Source organism: Papaver somniferum, unplaced genomic scaffold, assembly GCF_003573695.1.
Source record: "Papaver somniferum cultivar HN1 unplaced genomic scaffold, ASM357369v1 unplaced-scaffold_132, whole genome shotgun sequence".
NCBI lineage: Eukaryota > Viridiplantae > Streptophyta > Magnoliopsida > Ranunculales > Papaveraceae > Papaver > Papaver somniferum.
In genome coordinates, this window is record NW_020622381.1 from 4,694,950 (window position 1) to 4,702,569 (window position 7,620).

The window sequence follows — 7,620 nt, forward strand, 5'->3', positions numbered from 1 at the left end:
AAGTTTACCCACCATGAAATTTCCAACTAAACATTTCCCTGGTGCGGCAGACATGATAACTAACTTGATCAAACATCAAACAACATATCTCGGGACAATGTTTTGGTGAGGAGCATTGACTAACTGCATGCTTTCACAATTAAATCCTAAAATCTAAAAGAGAAGATCCCAAAGTCAAGCTGGCAAGTTGATACTACCAAAGTCAGACTTTCAATAATATGTTGCACTGAAAATCCCAGATTTCAAATTATCAACCCAGAACTTTAGAACCATAAAATCCATAATGATATAAGAAAATAAGAACAACACATTGCGAGAATTTCTTCCGCAACTATAGTAGCAACAGTAACCTGCAGAACTCGGTCACAACTTTAATTGTCGAGATCAAGATCAACTTATTAGAAGATGATTAGCCAGAAAACCCGAAACCAAGCTAGCTTCAAGCTATATCACGAAGTGGAGAACCTGACAATTTTAAATTTTGAAGTTCTAGAAAAATGAGAGAAAAAGTGTAGGCCAAGGAAACTACATACTTAATCCGCACCTTCCATACCATAAACAAAGTAGGCACATAGTATATAGAAGAATCCTCCCTGTAGTGGACATGTGGCACATCATGTTTTGCCTGACCTCCTTTCTCCACAGTTGTCATCGAGTAGGCACTCCCAGCGATTGTTATTACTCTCTTCTAGTAGACGCGTGGAACATCTTGTTTGCCTGACATACTTTTTCCGTAGTTGCAATCGACCCAGCACCTCTAACTATTGCTATTACCCCCTTCCCCGGTTAGCTCAGCCAAGTTCTTAGCAATGACCTGAAGTGCAAGAGACATTAATCGAACATTTAGATATAAAAGGGTTCTAAGCAATCATAATTAGTGCAACGCATTGGTGGATCCCAATGAAGGATCCCCAACCTTGAGTGCTACTGGGAGAAGGTGGCATATAGGATACAACGTAAATTTGTTCCAATAACAAACTTCTCCATGTCATATAATGCTTCTAAAATTTAAACCTTGGAAATTGTACAGACTTCATGACGAAGATGACTAACCGAACTCACCAAGAATATCGAAAGATACCAACTGCATAAGAAGAACCAAAGTTAATGAGAAACATTGAAGGATCAGAGAATTGTAGAAAATTATTTACTTTTAAATTTATGCAATTCAGATGTATAGATATTAAAACAGACGCAGATGGATACAGTCTGATTTGGTCAAAGACTTATAAATTGCTTGAAAACGAAAGCTGCAAATCCATATAAAGAGTATATATCGTGTCAATAGAAATATTATCATATAGCCATTGGAAACAAATTAGCTCTTTTTAACTGTTAAGTAACGTCGTAGCTTTAATGACTTACCAACCATTCGGTATCATACTTGTGGTGAACAGTCTGTCCATATACGTTTATTCTGGATATTCACTACACTGGTATCAGAGTTCGTGCTCAACTTCCTTTTCCCTGCTTCGGCCCTAAGATGGAACTATAATACAATTACCACGATAGTTTGAACAGGGTTAGCACCAGCAACTACCACCTATGCAACATCTAGAAAGTTAGCCGCAGAAACAAAAGTTGCATATCTTTGATTTTGAAAATATGCAAGGAGGTAACATACTTATCATCCCACTATTGCTCAAGCTCAACATTCTTAGATCAAGGTTGTAATCTTTGGTTAAAACATCTACATAAGAGCAATAGGAATTCTCAGCAACAATAATTCACAAACTTTAAGATTTTGCAAGCACCTGTGAGATCAAAGTAAGAAGCTAATTGTTCTCCGAAAACCCTAAAAAATGATTTTAATATTCTAAAAAAATTATCCTACAACAATTGAAAGAAACAAAAAAAAAAAAAAAGAACTTGCAGATTAAAAAATTCTAGGGTTTTGTACATGTTTACCTTCTTCTTCTTTTCCTCTGCGTCGTATTTATGATTCAACCTACTGTCCAAAATTTCCCACAAGCGTAAATTTTCCACATAAAACAAACATGTATATCAAATATACTTCATCATGTATCCATCTGTGAATCCAAAAGAAAGTAAACGAACAATGTGCACGGTGTCACACGATCATTTAACTCTTGGGAATGCTAACAAACGATGATCCAAAAGAAAATGAAAGTAAACTAAGTATGGTTGCTAGTTAGGGGTATATAGATAATGTTCCCAAAGTAAATAACATTGGCAAAGCAAGCACATAAACAAAAGGAATTAAAAATTTAATATTGCAATTGAGCATCCGCATCATGACTGGGATTTGTGTGAATAAGCATCCAATCTCCTAATACATTGTCCAATTCATCATCTTTTCCCTAAGACACACATTTGTTAGTTATCAAGCTAAGTGTGTGCAGCATATACCTAAAGCTTAAGCCCACAAAGAATTGTACTCATCCTTGATTATGGAAAAGGGTTGATGTTTTATTCGATCTTTTTTAGGATTCTCTAAGATTAATCCCTCAGCTTCGGTTGATCATTATAGTATAGATTACGCTTACAGATTAGATTGCAAATAATCTCAACATATGATACCCAAGTAATTAATCTGCCAGCAACAACTGTAGCTCTGGTATAAGCACCATCTAAACAGAGCTAAAATGTAATATTCTTAAGTATACTTTCAAAACGAAACACATATATTAAGAGATTTGAATGATAAAATACTCCACATAAGTTGATCCACATTACATCAAAACAAATATAGATGTAGAGAATTAGTTACTCATTCCAAGAGCAGAAAGCTCCACTGCTTTGTGTTGTTGCATGTACATCTGGAAAAGGTAAATACATACATGGATTTCCAATCGTTTGAACCCAGAAAATTGAATAATAACACAATAATAGGATGCAATAAAACAAATCCTAACCTAGCTTTGATTAAAAAAAAAAACTGTAACAAATTGATCCAAAATTGATCCCAAATTCTACATTAAGATTCAAACCAAATGGATACAAAGTCACCGTGCAGTTTAATCTCACAATAGAGAGGGGTTTTGAATGTAGTTTGTCAAGATCAGCATAAAAGAAGAAGGGTTTTTTAGTATTAGAGACTATAATCCGATTCTTGTGAATCGTTAATGTTAAGGTTAGTCACTCCATCAACAATGTCCTCCATTGTGATTAAACAGAGAAACTTTGAACCTAATTCCAAATAAAGCAACCGTAAAAACGAAGAAGGAGAGAAATTCCAGAAATCTATATCTTGGTTGAACTTTGAATATGTATTATGGAGAAATACATAATCAAAATATAGGTGGTCCACTTCAACAGTGTTCATCATAATTCAAGAGCTGGTAAGCCGGCACACATATAGAAACCCCCAAAAATAAATAAATACGTAAGTCTAAGAAACCAAATCTACTCTCTTATTCAAATACCCAAAATCAAAACTGCAAACAATACCCAAGTCTATGAAATCCATAGTCATCATACAAACGCAATTGATCATCGAAATATCCTACAGATCACCAAATACAGTACTTCGACAGGATCTTTCAGTCTATATTATAACTGTAAGCTCCTGCATAAAAACTTGTTTAGCAGCACAACAAATCTCACCGACTTCATATGAATTCATAAAAAATCTTCTACAACAGATGCTTTCTCATTGATGAAATCAATAAAACTATTTTTTTATCAGGAAGAAAGCACTCCACTTTGGCTTGAAATTACTTCAGGATGAAACAGCCTCGGCATCACCAAACAAAGAAACCTACATGATAAAACATACTTTTTAATTTGGCCAGACTCCATAGGATGTATTTCAAGTGCTTCTAACGATCACGGCTCCAATTCAACAACAGATTACAATCAAACACTTACAAACAAAATAATAACCTGTCCACAGAAAATAAAGAAAAAGTAAACATAAAATGTAAGTATCTCCGAACAAAAAAACCCAAATTGGAATTACCTTTGAAAGAGAAACTGTACCAATTTAGAGAAATTTTTTGGGGTAAGTACAGAGATGTTCCTGCTTATGCATAACTAATAATTTTAGGGTTATCAAAGATCAAATTTAATGGAATTTAACCCTAGCAGAAATCGAATTAAAATACGAACACAAAAAAAGAAGAAGCATCTCGAATCCACCAGCACCATCACCCCCGAAGCCAATAAAAATTGTTTATTCTCAAATCAATTCCAAGAATAGCTTAATTCAGAAAACGAAACGGCATTACATAGCTATGTTGACGAAACTATCAATTTTGGCAGTGGTCAGGCAAGAACAGATTAATTCTGGAAACGAAACTGTATTTATAGCAGGAAGAATCAAACAACGAAGAAGAGAAGGAGGATGACGTGGTAGTTTTACCAAACTTGATTAATGGAGAAGCAAGAACTGAAGATGGATCGTAGTAGTAGCAGAAAAGGAAAATACGTAGGTCCCAAGACGTTTCCGAGAGTCACCAACCCCTTTTTCTGTTGGTGCTTCAAAAAGAAAAATCGTTCCTTGTACTTTCTTTTTTTCTCCCATCGTTTTAAATAAGTGCGTCCCCATATCGTTCCCAGCCGACCAAGTCAAACGAAACCGGGATGATAATGACCGCGAAATGACCCTCTCCGGTGAATCTTGTCCATTCTTTGACTCTTTGATCAAGGAGTCAATTACCACGTCTTTTTGTAACAATGACTAGGTATCATCGGGACCTTACGGTCCCGGCTCAACCTCCCATGTTAGTGTCAGTTTACACAATTTATTTCTTTCTCATTCCAGGGTACTCAGAATTTTATAACATTAGCAAACACCTAATAATATCAGTACTAATCCAATCAGTTTGCATTTAAGCACTCATCTCCAGCAAAAATTTCATGAATACTCCAGTAATTGTTATCATTATTGGAACGTTTGTAAGCGAATTTCGAGGTTAGTGGTCCGTTTATAATTAACCAAGACATATGCCGACAATTGTATATTTTTGTAACCTAACAAACCATTATACCTTGCAACAGGTATATTTGCATTGGCAACTACCAATGCCTCTAGAGTATAGATTAATCTGGAGGTATGAGTCAATGAATTTAAGAAGAAGCAAATGCCCAAAACAAAAAATAGTATCAATCTTTTTTTGACTGCTAAAACCACGACATAAAATTTACACGGTTTCAAATCAGGAGACAACGGAGTCACGTTGACCGGCACGCCATAATCGGATGATCCCAGTGAAAATAAGAAGACTATTCAAGAAGCAACTTAGTTTACTTTAAAATGTAATGATGATAACGATGAGAGAACAACAAATGAGATGTCTTTTTCTCTACTAAACATATTTCAATATATTTAGAGAATGACACAGAACAGAACTGCGCAACTTGAGTCAACTCCATGAAAGATTAAATTGTTAGTAATTTACTTTGAAAGTACAGTATGTTAGTCTTTTACTTAACAAAGGACATGTAATAGAGCATAAGAGCTACAACAACGTGATACTAAAGCATCACTTTGGTTAAAAAAAAATGGTATAGGCCTGCTCAGTTTGGTAATCAGTATTTCTTTAGCAGATAAGATTCTAATACGTTGTTACTTGTTTTTCTAATCATTTAATTAAGTATATGTAACCAATTTGATTGCTCACAAATTTTCCGAGCAGTTGCACATTGATAAATGCTCTTGAACAACTGTATCAACTTTTAATATAGCTTAAAATATAACATAATATAATGGAAAACAATATAATATGGAGATTTACTTAAAGAATCAATATCGAAAGTTTACATTAATTAAAGATTTAATACCTAAACAATAATAAAATTGAACATTAACTGAAATACTAAGAACTTGAAATAGTAAAAATCGTCTCTCAAAGTTATTTAAAAAAAATTACACTCTAAAAAAATTATTGGGGCAGTGTTTAGGTAACCCGGTGAAATAGTGTCATAGTAGCCGGGGCCTACGGCCCGGCCGTGGGTTAGAATTTCTAGAGTTATATGTAGTCCCCACTTTAAAATTAGCTATGATTAGGTTGAAATCTAGATGGTGGAACCTATAAGGAAGATCCCGATGTCATGCTGGCATGATAAAATTTGGTCAGCTAGTCAATATTCTCGCACAAAATTTTAGTCGTCCGGTAATGATTGGGGCGGTCTTTAGGTAATCGTGTTATAGTAGGCGGGACCTACGGCGCCGGCCGTGGATTCGAAATTTTAGGGATAAATATAGTCCCCACTTTAAAATTAGTCGTGATTAGGCTGGAATCTAGAGGGTGGAACCTATAAGGAGGATCCCGATGTCTTTCTGGCATGATCAAATTTGGTCCGCCGTTCACTATCCTCGCATAAAATTTTAGTGGTCTGGTAATGATTGGGACAGTGTTTAGGAAATCGTGTCGGCCCCGACCATGGATTAGATTTTTTAGGGTCAAATATAATCCCCACTTTATAATTAGTCGTGATTAGGTTGAAATATAGAGGGTCAAACTTATAACGAAGATCCCGATGTCTTGCTGGCCTGATCAAATTTGGCCAAATGATCAGTATCCTTCCATAAAATATTAGTCGTCCAGTAATGATTGGCACGGTGTTTAGGTAACCGTGTAATAGTAGGATTAGAATTTTTAGAGCCAAATGTAGTCCCCACTTTAAAATTAGTTGTGATTAGGTTGATATCTGGAGGGTCGAACCTATAACGAAGATTCCGATGTCTTTTATGACCTGATCAAATTTGGTCTGCCGGTCAGTATCCTCGCAAAAAATTTTAGTCGTTTGGTGATGATTTGGACAGTGTTTAGAAAGTCCTGTCATAGTAGCCGGGGTCTATGGCACCGGCCGTGAATTAGAAATTCTAGAGTCAAATGTATTCTCCACCTTACAATTAGATGTGATTTGGTTAAAATCTAGAAGGAGGAACCTATAAGGAAGATCCCGATGTCTTGCTGACATGATCAAATTTGGTCAGCCGGACAATATCCTCGCACAAAATTTTATTCGTCAGGTAATGATTAGGGCGGTGTTTAGGTAATTGTGTCATAATAATCGGGGTCGTAGTCCTCGGTCGTGGATTATAATTTCTAGAGTCAAATATAGTCCCCACTTTAAAATTAGCAGTGATTAGGTTGAAATCTAGAGGGTCGAACCTATAATGAAGATCCTGATGTCGTTCTGGCCTGATCAAATTTGGTCAGCCGGTCAATATTCTCGCACATCCGGTAATGATTGGGGCGGTGTTTAGAGAATCGTGTCACGGCTGTGGATTAGAATTTATAGAGCAAATGTAGTCCCACTTTAAAATTAGCTGTGATTAGGTTGAAATCTAGAGGGTCGAACCTATAACGAAGATCCCAATGTCGTTTTGGCCTGATCAAATTTGGTCAACCGGTCAGTATCCTCGCATAATATTTTAGTCGTCCGTTGATGATTGGGGCGGTGTTTAAAAAATTCTGTCATAGTAGGCGGGACCTGTGGCCCCGGCCGTGGATTAAAAATTTTAGAGTCAAATGTAGTCCCCACCTTACAATTACCTGTAATTTGGTTGAAATCTAGAAGGAGGAATATATAAGGAAGATCCCGATGTCTTGCTGGCATGATCAAATTTGGTCAGGCGGTCAATATCCTCGCACAAAATTTTAGTCGTTAGGTAATGATTGGGCCGGCATTTAGGTAATTCTGTCATAG

General features: G+C 36.0%; 1 long non-coding RNA gene across 4 annotated transcripts; it reads right to left on the reverse strand.

Moving 5' to 3' along the window:
* Nucleotides 1-262: 262 nt before the first annotated feature.
* On the reverse strand, nt 263-4,450 carry LOC113333376. 4 transcript variants are annotated; one of them, XR_003351961.1, is made up of 5 exons: nt 1,909-4,450; nt 1,625-1,690; nt 1,366-1,478; nt 1,063-1,084; nt 263-814 (listed from the first exon to the last, which is right to left on the reverse strand). It is a non-coding gene; the product is annotated as an uncharacterized LOC113333376 (long non-coding RNA). The 4 variants fall into 4 exon arrangements; XR_003351959.1 differs by having other exon boundaries at nt 1,366-1,489; XR_003351962.1 differs by having other exon boundaries at nt 1,015-1,084; nt 1,366-1,489.
* Between the last annotated feature and the right edge of the window lie 3,170 nt (nt 4,451-7,620).